Source organism: Pongo abelii, chromosome 4, assembly GCF_028885655.2.
Source record: "Pongo abelii isolate AG06213 chromosome 4, NHGRI_mPonAbe1-v2.0_pri, whole genome shotgun sequence".
Taxonomy (NCBI): Eukaryota; Metazoa; Chordata; class Mammalia; order Primates; family Hominidae; genus Pongo; species Pongo abelii.
The window spans coordinates 35,712,949-35,729,854 of NC_071989.2; the positions used below are offsets into that span (position 1 = coordinate 35,712,949).

The following is a 16,906-nucleotide window of genomic DNA, read 5'->3' on the forward strand; positions in this document are numbered from 1 at the left end:
AGCTAGGACAATTCCCAGAGCAGAATGAGTAAGCCATCAGGAATTCAGCCATGAGAGCAAAGCACAGAGCAGCCCCTGCACAGGGCTTTCAGCCCTATGCGTTTCTCCTTCTCTCCAAAGACTAAAGCAGGAGAAGATTCATTTTTAGGTGAGAAAGTATTTTTCTCACCCTGGTATGTGCTGAAAATCTGCCATCTCTTACCGTCCTTCCATTTCATGTTCATGTGAATTCAACTTTATATCAACCCATCTGGCCAAACCCAAAAGCTCGTTAGTTTATGATGTTTACTACATCATGGCTTTCAGGTTTTTCTAGGTTCATTTTGACTTTTTGATGTCATTTTACTTCTATAATCATTATTTTCCATGGTTCCCATTCAATTTCTCCTTAGTCAGAATAAGAGAGAGTGAAAAAAGATGGAAAATTATGTTTTCCTGTCTTGTCTCGCCTTTCTTCTTGCTATTAGTGTTCAAGAGTCTAAGTACCAAAGAGGAAAGGCACCTCAAAATGAATATATAAATGGTATTTTAATAACTTCTGTGTGCCAGATACTGTTAGAACTGTTAGAGGTTGAAAAAATATGTATACTTATATTTATATATATTACATACAAATTAAGAGGTATGTGTATCATTTAATCCTCACAGCAATCATAATATATAAACATTATTATAATATCTTTTATTATTCCTCATTTTCTGATGAGGAAATGTAGGAGAGAAAGGTGATGTTTCTTACCCATACCAGGCTAGAAAGTGACGGAGACAGGAAGCAACTCCACAGAGCCAGGTTTCAGAACCCATGGTCTCAGAGCTAATCTATGCTGTGCCACCATTTAGGCTTTCGACAGTGGGCCTTCACCACCTCTCCTAAGATTGCCAGCTTTGTGTAGTTGGCAGCGTCACTTCCCAAATACCCCCACCTGTCCCTTCCTCCATCCCTCCATTCCACATCCTTCAGCCATCCGGTAGTCCTCACTGAGTGCCTACTCTTGCCAGGTTGCCTGCTAGGTACTGGGGATACGAGGGAAACTAGACCAACAGTGTTCCTGCTTAGCCCTCACGAGCCATGTGTTCTCCAGGCCAACCATGACAGACCCCAGTCACGAGTCCTTCTTCAAACGTCGCCCCTTAGCCTTCTCTTCCTTAAGCAGAACATTCTCAGTTCTAAGAACATTTCTGTTGTTGCTAAGGGAATGCTGGAGTTAAAGTAGTTTTCTGTACCCTGAAGGCACTCAAAAATCTGTGGGAGAAATTAATAGAAATTAATAAGCACAATCTGTGGGAGAAATTAATAGAAATTAATATGCACAATCTGTGGGAGAAATTAAATCTATGATTACATGAATAGCCAGATCTTCATCCTGAGGGTGTCTGAAGTTAAGGGTAGGGATTTTTTAAAGTGTTCTATGGAACAATTTGCCTGGTTTAGGAATTCCCCCTACACATTGTTTTATCATTTTCATAAGGTGGAAATTTCACACATTCATCACTTGAGTTTTTATTTTCTTTAAAATGTAATCTTTACGATAGAATTGAGTTATATAGTACAATAAAAATGACAGTGAAACATCAGTCTGTGGTCTGTCCTCTGACATGAGTCAAGTTCATGTTCATCTCTCCATTTGTCTTGTAGGACTTCATTTAGTACATTACTGTGAAGCACCAGTGGAGACATGGAAATAGGATATAAGAGACTATGAGGAGGATGATTATAATGTTCTAGAAATAGTTCAAGTCCCTAGGTCACTTCTGAGGCCCTTATTGTTCTGCCCAGTCTTTAACCTTTGACTTTATCTCCACCTTTGACCTTAACTCTTGCCCTTGCCCACAGATACCCCTCACTCCAGCTGTGCAGAATTCATTGCACTTCTTCAGGTGGGGCATGTTGTTGTTGTTGTTGTTGTTGTTGTTGAGATGGAGTCTCGCTCTGTTGCCCAGGCTGGAGTGCAATGGCACAATCTCAGCTCACTGCAACCTCTGCCTCCCGGGTTGAAGCGATTCTCCTCCCTCAGCCTCCCGAGTAGCTGGGATTACAGGTAAGTGCCACCACACCAAGCTAATTTTTTTTTTAATTTTTAGTAGAGACGGGGTTTCACTGTGTTAGCCAGGATGGTCTCGATCTCCTGACATCATGATCCTCCTGCCTTGGCCTCCCGAAGTGTTGGGATTACAGGCGTGAGCCACGGCACCCAGCTGGGACATGTTGTTTTATGCCTCCAAACTTTGTTCAGCTGCTCCCTCTTGCCTCAAGGCCCAGCCCTTCACCTAACCTATTTCTAAGTTGTCCTTCTACACTCAGCTCAAGCCTTCACTGACCCCAAGTACAATCTAGATACTTCTGTTCTATGTCCCCTTAGCAGCCCATGTTTAATTCTATTTTAGCAATTCTCATGCTGCCTTACAGACCCACTCCACTATTCAGTGAGATTCCTGACATGAAGGACCTCATACTGATCATTTCTTTCTTTTGTTTTTTTTTTTTGAATATTTGAGGTAAAAATTTTATTACGTGTGTAGTAAGTGTTCATAGTAATTTAGGTCTCATAAAACCCTGCCTCCCCACACAGTATCCTCTTACTCAGATGATAAAACTTGAATGCAACTCCGTGTTCTGTCACAGACAATTGAAATCTGAGGATTCAAAAGAACACCCTTGCCTATTTCCGAGCAAGCACAGTCACTGCCTGTTCATTTCTGTATTTCTAGTTCCTGCTTCATAACAGATGCTCAACAGATGTTTATTGATTATGAAAAGGATCCCTGAAAAGCTTTCTCCTGGAATTAGACTCTCAGCCCTAGAATAGAGCAAACTTGCAGAAATGAGAACTGGGGGCTTGAAAGTCCTCCATAACTAGGTTGAAGAGAAACCATTTTCCTGTAATTTTTTTTTTTTTTTTTTTTTTTTTGAGATGGAGTCTCGCTCTGTCACCCAGGCTGGAGTGCCGTGGCCCAATCTCAGCTCACTGCAAGCTCCACCTCCTGGGTTCACACCATTCTCCTGCCTCAGCCTCCCGAGTAGCTGGGACTACAGGTGCCCGCCACGACGCCCGGCTAATTTTTTGTATTTTTAGTAGAGACGGGGTTTCACCACGTTAGCCAGGGTGGTCTTGATCTCCTGACCTCGTGATCCGCCCACCTCGGCCTCCCAAAGTGCTAGGATTACAGGCGTGAGCCACCGCGCCTGGCCCTTTTCCTGTAACCTTAACATCAGAAAGCACAACTCTTCCCTCTTAGAACTCCTAGGCATTCTATTCCAGGTGTTCATCTCTTCCTGCCTTCTAACATGCAAATATATGCATGAGCCCTCATGGTCCTTAGGTTGAAATGTCCTTAGGTTGACTATCAGTGTGTTGCACACACCCAGGACAGGGATTGTCCCTAAGAAATATTCTCCAGGTTTCTATAACTTCACAACAAACTCAAGCACATTACCTGATTATCCCTTTATTCCTTCTTTTCCTTACCCGTTGTGCACCTATCTTACCACTCTATTCTGCTTTTTAGTAAATGCTAGTTTTGATCATCTTCTCATTTTAGAATAGTTTTAGATGTACAGAAAAGTTATGAAGGTAATGCAGAGGATCCTCATATACCCCACATCCAGCTTCCCTATTATTAACATTTTACATTAAAATGGTATATTTGTCACAGCAATGAACCAATATTGATATAGTATTATAAACTAAGTCCCATACTTTATTCAGGTTTGCTTAGGAGGGGTGTGTGCGTGCGTGTGTGTATGTGTGCTCTTTTTTCTGTTCCAGGATCCCATATAGGATACCATATTACGTTTTGGCTCCTCTTGGATGTGGCAGTTTCTTAGACTCTTTTTTTCTTTGGATGACTTAAAATTTTAAGGAGTATGGACCAGGTATTTTGCAGAATTTGTCTGTGTTTTCTCAGGAGTGTGGGTTCGGCAGAGGAAGACCATAGAGGTAAAATGTAATTCTCATTGCATCATATCAAAGATGTATACTATTAATATGACTTATCACTGATGATGTTAGCCATGACCACCTGGCCATGGTATGGTTGTTGGGCTTCTCCACAGTAAAGGTACTCCCCCACTCCTCTCCATAATGCCGTTTTGTTTTTTTTTGAGACGGAGTTTCACTCTTGTTGCCCAGGCTGGAGTGCAATGGCACAATCTCGGCTCACTGCAACCTCCGCCTCCCAGGTTCAAGCGATTCTCCTGCCTCGGCCTCCCTAGTAGCTGGGATTATAGGCATGTACTACCATGCCTGGCTAATTTTGTATTTTTAGTAGAGACAGCATTTCTCCATGTTGGTCAGGCTGGTCTCGAACTCCCGACCTCAGGTGATCCTCCCGCCTCGGCCTCCCAAAGTGCTGGGATTACAGGCGTGAGCCACCGCGCCTGGCCACCATAATGCACTGTTGAGAAGGGAGTTACTATATGCAGCACACACTTATGGCGTGGAGAATTATGATCCACTTCCTTGAGAGTAGAATACATAAATTATTTGGGATTCATATTCATGTAAGTACAGATTCATGAATATTTATTTTACATTTTGGTTTATAATCCAATACTACTTTATGTATTTTGTTTGCTCGAGTTGTTTCAAATTTGACCATTGGGAGCTCTTTCCATTGGCTCCCATTCCCCTTTGACGTGTTCCTATCAATGAGTTTTGGTTTTTGTTGAGCATGTCCTCACTTTCAGGTACTAAGAGATGTTCCAGGTTCACATGGTATATTTCCTATCCCAGTCTTGGATCAGCCATTTCTCTAAGGAGCCCTGTTTTTTAGTTTGTTTGTTTCCATTTCTGGGAATGGCATTAGAAACCAAGATGTGGGTATTATAGATGCAATCTCTGTTTTTAATAGTTAAAACTTCAGTAACAGTTGTTAATTTTTTACAGACTATTTTTTCCCCCAATTTTAAAAGGGAACTTTGCCTTTTCTGGGCCAAACTCCCACTCAGTTTCATGTAGAACCTGGAAGAATGGGTGGTCCCCACTTAGTAGACTTCTGGCCACATCTATTTTTGGTTGGGATGCGCTGTTGCAATTCAGAGACTTCAATTCTAATTACATGGGTATCTTCTAACATATGTGGATGTTGGGTAATATGAGGCCAACTGTTACTAACGTTTCTGTGTTCTATCTTTTTGATCGTTCTAAAAGTAGGAAGTTACCATTTTGTAATCAGAGGGAGTCATATTTGTAGAATTCTAAGCCCTTTATCTTCTGAAGCACTAATGTCTTTTCCTATTAATCTCTTTTTGCTTCTGTGGTCTTGACCCTGGCAATTAATTTCACTGCAGATGCATGAGCCAGGTACACACAGACATAAATTGTAGTATCAACTATACAGAGAAAGATGTTAGCCTGAGAGCTGTGCAGCTACCTGAAAATCAGAGCTGACATGAAGGAGAACAGTCTACATTTAAAAATCCCTAACAATTGTTTATACCAATTTACTGTTTCAGAGATACCCTTGGTTTAAAACTGTTTTGGATAATCATTTGGAAGAGGTTTTCTCTTTCCGGTTCATACAAGCTGTAATACATCTTGCAAACGCTGTTCTCAAAGTGATTGTAAGCATGTTTTACATCAAATCTATAAGTTGTTTTGTAATAAAGATTTTCTTAGGCGACTGCTGAGGCCTTTTTGAATTCCTAGTTTGGGCTGTTTGCAAAGCTTATTCCAACACTGTCTCAGAGCACTGTTGAGGTCATACCTTCAGGGTAATTTAAACGGAACGAATAGGGAGGTCATAATCTGAATCCAATCAACTGACTGGTGGGAGGCCAGTGACTGTTCTGACACTGACATTGAGAGCCCAGATAAAATGTGTTGATTTCTGGTCTGGTTTCTGTTATACCCCAGCCCTGTAAACACCAGGCAAATAAACCTCAAGCACAACAAACTTGAGGCAGAACAGACAAAATGAATTTTATATGGCTATTTATTTAAAGGCAATTCTGTGTGCAAGAGGTCTGTCTAAACATGCTTAAGGAAGTAAATCACATTTGTGGGGCATCTTGACCTCCCTTTCTAGCTGGAGATAGTTTCATAGGAACTAGCTTTTAGTACTTGGTGATGTGTTTTTTAAGGAAAAAACCAAGTTTAAGGGTTGACTGTGTCTTTTAATAGAACATAAATATTTTGTCAGTTTTTATTATTTTCAAAAGGAGGGAGATCACATTTTCAAGCAAGGGAGTTTTGTTTGTCTTCCATCTGATTTTTAATATGCTTAGGTAGAGACATTTCTAGGTGACTAAAAGGAAAAGAAGAAATCTATGCCAGGCTTAAGAAGTATATGAATATATATTGATACATATTGGTTTTGGAAGCTATAGGGCCTTGGACAAAATTACTGTAACTTAAGCTTCTATAATTATGAAGTCATTTTATCTATTTGCATCCTAACAAAGGTATACTGTCATCAAAACCTCAGTGGACATATAAGTGGATGAAAACAAAGTCATTGTGGCAAGCACAGTTTGTGAGAGATGCTGTCATGCTGTAGAAGAAACATTACCCTTAGATTGAAAAGTTTTCTGTCCTTATCCATCCATGTTCTTGCTTTTTGGCCTTAGCTCACCACTTCACCTCTTTCAATCTGTTTCCTTCTTTGTAAAATAAAAGCTTGTCTCCTAAGAGCTCTAAAAAGTCTATCATATGAGTTACGGTTGTTGAGAAACAACCTAGACATGTTATTGAATGAGTCCAGCTGCTCACCTACATGTAGTCCCACAGAGTCTTAATGCTCAAGTTTGAAGTCAAGAAACTCTGTTCCTGTTTTCTGTTTTGACACCATAATTAGAGAGGTTGATGGAGCCGGGGACTCAACCAATACTGTCCAGGCTCAATAGAGAAAAAAGGATAAACCACATGCCAGCATATGAATTCACAGTGAGAAAAATAAACACTAAGGGCACTGGGATGCACAGATGTTCTGGCCAGTGCACTCTCTTAGTACTGAAATCTCAGGGGAACTCCAGATTACAGTAAGAAAACTGAGCAATGATTATGGACCTTGAGCCAAGTCTTGAGATAGTCTTCAGAAGACTTCCTCCAGTTCGTGATGAAGCCTGGTGGCTCCTCTTTAACTCAGAGAAAAAAGGCTTTCTCTTTTTATCAGATGTTTATTTTTTCTCTCTATTTCTCTCCTGGACAGTCAATGCTTAGTAACAATAACAGGATTTTTTTGTTTGTTTGTTTTAGACAACATGAAGTCTAAAACTAGAGAGAAGGCATAAATAGACTTCTGTTCACAGGCTTTTCTCAGCCCTACTACAATGTCATTGAGTAGGTTTCAATGTTTTGATTACTAACATATTCTAGTCTTGCCCACCTGAATTGCTCCTCACTCACTTTGGATGGCTGACCTTGAGTGTTCCCCTATCCTCACTTCAAACATTTATAGACAAGTTCCTTTGTTACTTCACCAGATGGCATCCCATGTATCATATACGGGATTTATTAATACTAGTTTAAGAAGATAGCCTTATTCAAATCCTTGTGGAAACCTTATTGACTTGATAATCAAGTTGGAAAAATATCCATAAGGACTCACTGATTGGGAATGATAAAAGAAAAATGTCAATGAGAGACAGACCAGATTCTCTGAGGTGACAGTTATCGTACTTTAGTCCTGGGGTCCATGTTAAAAATGCAGGTTCCCCTGTCAGTCACTGAGATTCTAGTTCAGTAAAAATTTTGTATTCCCAGATGATTTTATATTAGTGGCTGACAAAATCCCTTTCTTCTAAGGTTTCTTATTTGCAAAATCAGCTTGGATTTTGATTCATTTCTTCAGGAAACAATTTCATGTTTTAGGAAAAAAAAAAAAGCCTCCAAATAGAGACAGGCTTAAGTTCATGGCTTACAAGTACCTTAGCACCAAAAGCTCAAGTACTGAGTGGTCCCTGCCAAAGTTTTATAAAGAGCCACACAGAGGTACAACCCACTTCACAGCCATACTTGATGGCTACTGTCAATCAGCTTTATACAATCTCTGCATGTTTAAATCTATTCTATTAATATTAAATTTGAAGAGAAAGGACTCTCCACCACCCTCCTTTCAGTTCTATTCTTTCTTTCCTTTTCATCACTCCTTTCTTTCCTATTCATCACTGTATCCTTAATGCTCAGCAAAGTGATTAGCATATGGTAATGATTCAAATATTTGTTGAATGAACAAGGGAAAAGTGAAAATGAAAATGAAACTACACAGATACTATGAAGCCAGGAAGCTGAATTCCTTCACCACCACCAGTAAGTTTAACCGATGCTCTACACAAAGGAAACTTTTATTCACCTCTCACGTTCTGTCCTTCTGTCAAGACTCAGAATGTCTTGTCTGTGCCGATCTCATAGTGTATATTATCAAGGCTAGAGTGGGGAGGGAAGTTCTATGCACAGAACAGGGACTTTGGGGAAGAATCGGGGAATTTCAGAAGTAAAAGCTTCTCTGTGAAAGATCAGGCAATTGTCCCTGAACAATGAATGTACACAGGGCTGATTACAAAAGTGACACTTAAGAAAAAAAAAAAAAAAGACTCTCTTAACAGTGTGGTGACAAATCCTCAAAATAAGAGCTTTATTTAGGGACCTGGGGAACACTGAAAATATTGAGCTTTTAGCTAATAATGAACTGCAAATGCAAAGCATTGTGAATTACTCTACTGTCAATCTTAGGTTAATTTTATACTGCTGCAGTACTTGCTAAGTTAACTAGAGCAGTGGTTATTAATCTAGCTGCACATTAAAAATCTCTGAAATGCTTTCAGCAATTCTGGTAATCAGATCATACTTCAGACCAATTAAAACCCACTATCCAGTCAGTGAGATTCAGACATTTGTATTTATTAAAGCTCCCAGATAACTCTAATGTGTAGCTGGTAATGAGAATCACAGTTCCATAGGCAAAGGCCTAATTCAAATATCTTCCTAGATTAAATGGGAATCAGCTATATGTCCAAAGCAGACACAATTATTAGAATGAATGGCCCTTGGAAAGTTTACGTTGGCCTCGCTCTTGGCTATTTCAGATTCTTCCACCATGCCAACAAGGCCTACTTTCCTTTAGATGTTTCTTTCTATGTTTCAAAGCAAATTCAAATAGTTTCTTTACACTCTTCATGAGACAGTTTTCCAAAAATACATTCCTCTTGTTTACTTAAATGGTTCTTTTAATTTCACCTTCACTATAGAATCTACTAGAAAATCTGGAGGAGGGATGGTTATGTTTCTTTTTTTTAACTTTAAAGCAAAGAATTTTAATTTGAAAGTTGAGAAAATATAGCAGAGAAAACTAATCATTTGGAATAGTATGAGAGAATTTGAAAAAAATATTATAAATGTTTTAAGATAGATGTGGTTGAACATTTAGAATTGGGAATCATTTTTTGATAGTTTGAGACCTAGTTTTCTGTGCTTAAATTCTAATTCAGTACTGCTTACTCCATGGTCTTCTGGTGGTGTGCAACTTGAGGAACCAAATAAGCCAGGGTTTTTACAACCCTTTTCTAGGTCATTAAAGCATTTCCGCTATGTGCCTGAATATGTCTTTGATTTCATGCATAAGAAATATTAGATGCTCCTTTCTCCTTCTTTAGAAGATATAGTAACCGAATATGTTGGATTCTTCTCTATTTTTGTTGTTTCTCTTAGATTTTTAACCACACTTGCTCAAGACTAAGTTTTGTATTTTAAGTTTAAATGAGTAAAGTAAAAGGCTGGGAGCTGAGTGTGTGGTGATGCTGCTTCCTTTTCCCTTTAGAACTGAAGGCAAAAAAAATAAATTTATTATAAAAATTTGGTTTTTTTAAATGTTTGTTTCCTTTTTCTTTCTTTTTTTTATACTTTAAGTTTTAGGGTACATGTGCACAACGTGCAGGTTTGTTACATATGTATACATGTGCCATGTTGGTGTGCTGCACCCATTAACTCGTCATTTAGCATTAGGTATATCTCCTAATGCTACCCCTCCCCCCTCCCCCCACCCCACAGCAGTCCCCAGTGTGTGATGTTCCCCACCCTGTGTCCAAGTGTTCCCATTGTTCAATTCCCACCTGTGAGTGAGAACATGCAGTGTTTGGTTTTCTGTTCTTGTGATAGTTTGCTCAGAATGATGGTTTCCAGCTTCATCCATGTCCCTACAAAGGACATGAACTCATCCTTTTTTATGGCTGCATAGTATTCCATGGTGTATATGTGCCACATTTTCTTAATCCAGTCTATCATTGTTGGACATTTGGGTTGGTTCCAAGTCTTTGCTATTGTGAATAGTGCTGAAATAAACATAGGGCGTGTACATGTGTCTTTATAGCAGTATGATTTATAATCCTTTTGTTTCTCATGCAGGAAAGACACTACATTTACCTTTCTCCTTGTTTCAATACTATAAGCATATACATATTACAAGAGCTTTCTGTGTTTCTCATCACAATGTCCTTTCCTCAAAGCATGGGACTAAACCTGGTTTCCTGGAAATCTTGCAGGGTGCAGATTCTTGGATTGCACTCCAGGATGACTGAATCAGAGTTTTTAGGGGTTGGGCCTGGAAATTAGCAACATTGTGGTGGCTCATGCCTGTAATCCCAGCACTTTGGGAGGCTGAGGCAGGTGCTGAGGTCAGGACTTTGAGACCAGCCTGGCCAACATGGTGAAACCCCGTCTTTACTGATAATACAAAAATGAGCCAGGCATGGTGGCGCACACCTGTAATCCCAGCTACTCAGGAGGCTGAGGCAGGAGAATCGCTTGAACCGAGGAGGCAGAGGTTGTAGTGATCATGCCATTGCACTCCAGCCTGGGTGACAGAGAGAGACTCCATCTCAAGAAAAAAAAAAAAAAAAAAAAAAAGAAGAAGAAGAAGAAAGAAATTAGCAACACTTACAAGCATTCCAGGTGGTAGTATATTTTCCTGAGTACATTCAACTGGGAGAACTACTAAATGTAAACTTTCTCACAGTGAACCGCCACTTTTGTTACAGCCTCCAGGAGTCTAGGAGCAGTGTCTGTTTCTATGTTTTATACTGATGAAGTGTTTTCTTATCAGAAGATTGACCTTTCCTTGCTGTTTATTATTTTTGTTAAGATTTTAATTTATCAAGCTCCATGATGATTAATTTTATATGTCAACTTGACTGGTCAGGGATGCCCAGATTAAGCACTTCTGGATGTGTCCACGAGGGTGTTTCCTGATAAGATTAGCATTTGAATTGGTGAACCCAGTGAAGTAGACTGCCCTTCCCTATGTGGCTGCACATTAGCCAATCCGCTGAAGGCCTAAATAGAACAAGAAATGGAGGAAGGAGGAATTTTCTCCTTTTTTCTCCTCCCAGCCTCACTGCTTGATGGGATATTTTATCTCATCCTCTCCAGGCCTCAGACTGGTATTTACATCATTGGCTTTCCTGGTTCTCAGTCCTTCAGCCTTGGGTGAATTACAGCACCCTCGGCTTTCCTGGTTCTCCAGCTTGCAGATCGAGATCATGGGAATTCTCAGCCTCCTTAATCACATGAGCCAATTCCTCATACTCAGTCTCTCCCTCTCTCACTCTTGCTGTTTTATATATGTGTGTGTGCATATGTATATATGTATATATATAGATGACATAGATATAGATGATATGGATATCGATACAGATGTATAGATGTATCTTCCTAATGGTTCTGCTTCTCTCGAGAACCGTGACTAATACAAGCCCTAAATTATGTGCCACACAGGCAGTTTTCACAGAGAAAGATAGACTGGCACTGTGTGTTAGGTAGATAGACCAATATTGACCGGTGATGAATGTTAAGATGGAAAAAAATAAAATTAGAAAACTTGGAAAATCATAGATAGTAACCTATTGGTGGTTGGTCCCATAGAGCAAGGGCCAGAAACAAAAAATAAAGTCAGTTGAGTTTAGGTGGAGGAAATTGGTAGAGCCCGGGAGCAAATGTTAGTATTAGACCAGGGCAAAGGAAATGAAAGCAAGCTGGAGAAAATCTCTTTGAATTGTGTAACTTGTTGCACATTCTGCAAAGCTATGTGCAAAATTAATTATACTAGTAAAAATAAAAGTTCAGAAACACATAGCTAAAGGCAAAAAAAATAGCCTTCTAAAAAATCAAAATAAAAACAAGTACATTCTGTGGATTAAGTAAAACATCATGACTGCCATGGCTTTTATGACTGTTAGAATTTTGAAATTATTGTGTGTAAATGTTTTAAATCATGTAAATATGCTTTGTGGTCTGGGGTTAAAAATAAAATTAGTAGTAAACTTTAAAATGAAGTGAAACACATGCTAAACAGAAAACAGTGCCTACAAAAAAGACATAAACATAACCATGGAAACTATGACGAAGGAATGTGGAAACATTTGAAAAAATATTATCAGCAAGTAAAAATAAAGAACTTCCTTTTTGTATATCTGAGACTGAAATACATTTTTGTTGAGTCTTAGAATGTTAACTCAAATGGTCTTTTATATTTTTAAAAGTTAAATTAAAATAAAAAGGAAATAGAACATAGGCAGTGTGATTCCAAAGCCAATGTATGATACAAATAATCTCCCCAAAAGAAAATTGTCACAACTTAACAGCCTCTGCGTAAAAAGTCTCAGAAGCTTGTGAGGCTAATAGGCAAGAACAAAACCTTAGTAATTAAATTGATTAAACTTTTCTCAACTCAAAAAGGCTGAAGGTCTTTTCAACTCTAAAAGGTAAATTCAGTGTCCAGGGACCCTCAGCTACTCACAACTATTAAAACAAATAATGAATTATTAATGAAAGCTAACTACACATTTGTTAAAAACAGTTAATGAATTATCAATGGAAGCTAAATATCTTCCAGAAAGGGAGGAAAGACTAACTCATGAGAGCTAGTCTGCTGAACGAATGAAAAGTTGTCATTTAGAGAAGTGTTTGCTCAAGTGATTTTGAAATAGTCCCAAGTCCAAATGCAACTTTGAAGAGTCTGTCCTATGGATCTGGACAAAATAGAAAAGCAGAATGAAAAGAAAGCAAGTTCAGGCAATAGATGTTACAAATTAGAAATGCATCGTTAGGACTGAAAAACAAATCCACTTTTGCAGATGCATTTATAACATAGGACAAAGTTTTTCACAAGTTTACATGCTTCCTTCCCCCATATATACTAAGGAGAAATTCTTAGTATGTAATATATATTGAAGGTGTTCAAAATCAGTATCAGAAATGCTCAGAAAATGCTGGAAAGATAATAAGAAGCTCATAACAGAGGCTTCCCTGGAGAGAAGAACTACAGTATGTGGCAGCAGACAGGAAACAAGACCAAGGCCTATTCTCTCTGAAATGCATCTGCCTGGCCACATGAGCTGAGTCCTCACTGACCTCTACCTTTTCTTAATTTTGAGAGCAGTGTTAGTCTGAAGAACACTGCATTTGTTATACATTGCAGCATAACAAATTGCCACAAACCTAGAGCTTGAAACAGTGAACATTTGTTACCTCATACAGTTTCTGAGGGCTGGTAACTCCTGCTCAGAGTACAACAGAGGTTGCCATCAAGATGCTGGCTGGGGCTAAGGCCTTCTGAAGGTTACCTGTTCTGCAGGATCCTTTTCCAAGTTCACTCATGTGGCTATTGGCTGTAGTTCTCAGTTCCTTGCCTGCCATTGGCCAGAGGTTTTAGTTTTTCACCTGTGAGCTTCTCTACAGGGCGGCTGACAACACAGTATCTGACTTACATTCTAAGGGGAAAAAGAGAATGAGGGACCCAGATGGAGGCCACATATTCTTCTGTAACCTAATTTCAGAAGTGATGCACCATCACCCCGTCATGTCCTATCAGTCATGTAGACCAACCCTGATACAATGTGAAGGAGATAACACAGGATATGAATACCAGGAGGTGGGATTACTGGGGACCGTGTTGGAAGATGCCTCCTACAAATGCCATCTGACACTTAGAACTCTTTACTAATCTCCCCCGTTTGAGTTCTGAAAAATGCTTTTTAAATTCTGTAACAGCAGCAAAGGTCAAAAATTCTGTTAAAACAAAGTAAGTTATTTTGGATACTAAATTTACAATAAACAAAGGGTGGATGACTATACACCTCATAACTTAATAAAACCAAACCAAGAAGACACTGAAGGAATTAAATGGCTTTGCATTTTTAAAGCACTTTTATCTTTTTCAAGACACTTTAAAATTGTCATTTTATCCACTCAACAATCCAAGAAATTGACACTTAGTGTTAATTGTTTCATCCTTCCTGGTTCCCATGACCCAGACACCTTACAAACTATCATTTTTGTTTAGACCATTGCCCTTGTCTATTTATATGACTCAATAAATAATCTTCTTATTTCTCTTATCCACATAAACTCAAAATCTCTTCTATTTGATTCTTATACGTGTTTCTCCTCTGAATAATTTTAAATCCTTATTTTTGTTTATTTTTCTTTACCTTCTCAGATGATTTTGAACTTGAAATAAATTGAGGCCAACACTTTGTGTTGTTGATGGGCAAAGAAAAGGTCCTCCAGAGAAATTAAGTAAATTGCCTGAAATCACAAATAGTAGAATCCAAAATGTTGCAACTATCGTGGCTTCCTACTGATAAAATGATGATCTAATCTGAGTCTATATTTATCCAACAAACCTTTATTTTCTTAGAGCCACCAAGCCGTCTGTTAAAAGAATATGATAAAAATTAAGACAAATTATGAAACCACCTTTGCAAAAATTAAAGTAGTGAGAAAATAATGTCAGTGAAAGAGATTTGATTTAACCAACCCCTGATCTTTCCTTTAGCCTTCAAACTGGCCTTAATTATTCCTAGGCTTCAGCCAAGATAACTCTGGGAGACATTTAGTTTATATTTTAAATGATAATAGTCCTTCTCCAAAACTCAACTGCCTTTGTAAAGTTAATGACAGACTACCAGGCTAGGAGGATGAGAGAAGCCTGAATTTTGCTAAGGTGTAGACATAAACTATTGCCAGCCATTATTTGGGAGGTTACAAGCTACACAACTTCCCCAATTACTCCTGCAGATAACATCACAATTGCAGAGCCTAAGATTGGTCTTTTCAGATGTGTTTTCAGGTTTTTCTGCATGTCTTACTACCAATGGCTCCACCTGGACCTGCCAACCATGGCTCCATTTGGACCCATCTACTGCTCCTGTGGCCCCACCCAGAAGTGACTCAGTGCATATAAGGACCATTTCCACAGCCCTGTGATTGTACCCCAACCAATCAGCAGTAAGCACCCATTGCCAAGCCACCCCCCACTCCCCCAAACTATCCTTGAAAATCCCTATCCTCTGAATTTTCAGGGAAGCTGATTTGAGTAATAATAGAACTCCAGTCTCTTGTTTAGCCATATATGTGTAAAACATTTTATTGCATTTCCCCTGCCTTGATAATTTGGCTCTATCTGGGCAGGAGGCAAGAAGAATCCACTGAGCAGTTGCAATTACTCTATCAAAAAATAATACCACTATCTAATATTGATTGAATGACCATCCTTTACCAGGTAGTTTATCACGTGCACTAGCTAATTTAACTTTCACAAGAATGTTATCAGACGAGTAATTTTTATTATCTCATTTTTCAGATGAAGAAACTGAGGCACAGAAGAATTGTCTCTTGTCCAAACTCATGCAGCTGCTAGGAGGTATCTGTAGGACCTGAGCCTTCCACCCATGTGTCTTCCACCAATATCCACGTTAAAAGGATGAAGCATGAGCTAGTTTTTGCTTCCTACCAAAAGGATTAAATAAACCCAAAGTGGATCATTTGGAGGCATACATATTGTCTCCAGTGTGGAATGAGAGGTAAAGGAAATGTTTATAGTATAACACAGATAATTACTTTGTTTGGGTGTTGGAGATTGTGGAGGAAAAACAATTCACAGATGAAAGGCAACATATTTTCTTTCACAAAAAAACAATTGAGAGAGGTCAGGATGGAGAGAAGATAGCAGCTGTGTCTCAGATGAGAGTGGCCTTTCTATAAAAGGGTTATTAATGAAGTCGCTTAGGCTGAGTTCTGGCTGAAGGAGTGAGCGTTCCCCCTACCTCCACCCTAAACACCATGTTGGTTTTTTTGTTTGTTTGTTTTTTTAATGCCCCTGAGTTTTATAAGGTGTGTGCACACACAATAAGAATGGGATATTTTTTAGGGAGAATTGATTTATATGTACAATTTGCAATGGTAATGATACACCATCACTTCTGCAGTATAAATATAAATGTGCCTGCATGCATTCTAGACTACATAAATTACCCTTTCCTATTATCTTATGTTGACTCAAATGTAAACTCATGAGGGGAGCTGGAATGTGAGCTCATGACTTATCCATATATTTGACTAACCACTGTATTTGTAACTCCTCGAGAAGGGTTGAGCACATATATGTGTTCAATAATGTTTTAAGTAATGACTTTATAATTGGATTCTAAGAAGGGATTGGCTGTGATTCTGCTTGACTTGAACAGCAGATAATTCTGACAGTGTTGAGAAATGATGGCTGGGCTGGCACAACTAAGCTGGTGATCAGGGCAACCTCATTGGAAAGGTACATCTTGTAATAGTAATTTAGTTTGATTTACGTGCTTTGCGCTTTTCAGAAGACATTACTAGCTTTTTGTCTCAGTTGATTTGGCAACAACTCTATAAGAACAGTATTATATTACTCACTGGGTGGATAAATAAACTAAGGCATAGTGGGCTTGAGGGATTAGCCTAAACTCATAGAACTGGTAAATTGCATAACTTGGATAAAAAACAGGGCTTCCAACCCCTGTCCTTTCCAAAACCCACTGTAGTGATGTAATTTAATGAAATAATAGAATATTACCACCAGAAAAAGCACAAACAAGAAATTCACGGATCTTTATAGTCATGTTTTTGGATTAGAACCAAAAGAATAAAGCACTAGGGCA

General features: G+C 38.8%; 1 long non-coding RNA gene across 2 annotated transcripts in view; it reads right to left on the reverse strand.

The window, feature by feature from the left end:
- Positions 1 to 655: 655 nt before the first annotated feature.
- LOC129059374 (uncharacterized) overlaps positions 656 to 16,906 on the reverse strand; it is a 125,076-nt gene continuing 108,825 nt past the window's right edge. The window contains exons 4-7 of one of the 2 annotated variants that reach the window (XR_008525213.1): positions 14,423 to 14,519; positions 13,556 to 13,702; positions 10,698 to 10,812; positions 656 to 1,243 (exon numbers count right to left, since the gene is read on the reverse strand). This is a non-coding gene — a long non-coding RNA (uncharacterized LOC129059374). The remainder of the gene's footprint in view (positions 1,244 to 10,697; positions 10,813 to 13,555; positions 13,703 to 14,422; positions 14,520 to 16,906) is intronic. The other variant, XR_008525211.1, reaches the window with a different exon arrangement.